Here is a 1,462-nt window from a genome sequence, read left to right as displayed (position 1 = left end):
GTAAAGTCGCGATCAAGTTTTTGGCGCCGTTGCCGGGGACTATTTAAGTCGATATCGTAACTCACCGTTACACCGTAGAGACTAGGACAATTCTTCCCTTTCTTTTTGAACGATTGTATGCCAAATACTCGTTCACAAGGAGGAGATTTAATACAACGAATTAACGAGATCAAACGTTTCATTAACGTCAAACGACGAGCTCGCAATCTTCCCGAAGTAGCAGAAATTCCGATTAATCAGGAATTGATTTTTACTGATCAAATCAATCAAATTACCCCGAAGTTAGAGATGGCTGCTATTCGTCCTCTTAGAGACTATGCCGCTCCTTCGCGCGCTGAACCGCATTCAAGTATCGCACCACCTGCGATTGAGGCGAACAATTTCGAACTAAAACCTTCACTGGTCCAAGCTGTTCAACAGAATCAATTCTCTGGAAGCCCTGTTGATGACCCCAATCTCCATTTATCCGTGTTCGTGCAATACGCCGACACTATCAAAGCCAACAACGTTAGTTCCGAAGCTATTCGATTACGCCTTTTCCCTTTCTCCTTGAGAGATAGAGCGAGAGCGTGGCTTCAATCCCTGCCTTCCAATTCCATAACTACGTGGGACGAATTGAAGAGAGTATTCTTAGCGAGATACTTTCCGCCTAGCAAAACTGCTATGCTCAGAGGTCAAATCAACGGATTTACCCAGAAAGATAACGAATCGCTCTTCGAAGCTTGGGAATGTTACAAGGACATGCTTAGAATATGCCCTCATCATGGACTCGAACCATGGCTGATCATCCATACTTTCTATGGTGGTCTCTTATATAACACTAAAATGACTATAGATGCCGCTGCTGGCGGAGCATTAATGGACAAACCCCATGATGAAGCATACAAACTCATAGAGAACATGGCACAAAACCATTACCAATGGGGTGGAGAACGAGCCGCTCTAGAGAAAGCCCAAACCAAAGGAGGAATGTACGAAATAAGTGGTATAGACCGCGTTAACGCTAAAGTAGACGCTTTAACTCAAAAGATCGAGAATTTAACCATCACTCCTTCAGCCACCGCTGCCGCTGTAACACCTAACTGCGAGATTTGTGGATTGACTGGACATGTAGTTGCTGAATGCCAACTCTTGACTGGAGTCCCATCTGATCAAGTAAATTACGCTCAAGGAAACCCTTATTCTAACACGTACAACCCTGGATGGAAAAACCACCCGAACTTTTCTTATAAGAACAACAATGCGTTGTACGCACCTGGACAAGCACCTGCTGTACCACCTGGCTACCAAAAAGCGCCTGTAGCTTCTCAAAACACCCCTAGGAAGTCAAATCTAGAAATCATGATGGAGAACTTCATAGCTTCCCAACAACAAACCAATAAAGACTTCCTGAATCAAAACATCCACAATAGCGAGCAACTAAAACAACTATCGAACAAAGTAGATGCTTTAGCTACGCATA

The 1,462-nt window shown here is 43.9% G+C and overlaps 1 non-coding gene across 1 annotated transcript; it reads right to left on the bottom strand.

Annotated features, from left to right (window-relative positions):
- Positions 1-663: 663 nt before the first annotated feature.
- LOC131654292 (small nucleolar RNA R71) lies at positions 664-770 on the bottom strand. Its single transcript, XR_009299334.1, has one exon. It is a non-coding gene; the product is annotated as a small nucleolar RNA R71 (small nucleolar RNA).
- Between the last annotated feature and the right edge of the window lie 692 nt (positions 771-1,462).

The sequence above is a fragment of the Vicia villosa genome, linkage group LG2 (genome assembly GCF_029867415.1).
Source record: "Vicia villosa cultivar HV-30 ecotype Madison, WI linkage group LG2, Vvil1.0, whole genome shotgun sequence".
In the NCBI taxonomy this organism is placed as follows: domain Eukaryota; kingdom Viridiplantae; phylum Streptophyta; class Magnoliopsida; order Fabales; family Fabaceae; genus Vicia; species Vicia villosa.
The sequence above is the reverse complement of the archived record's forward strand: the minus strand, read 5'-3'. Positions and strand labels throughout refer to the sequence as shown.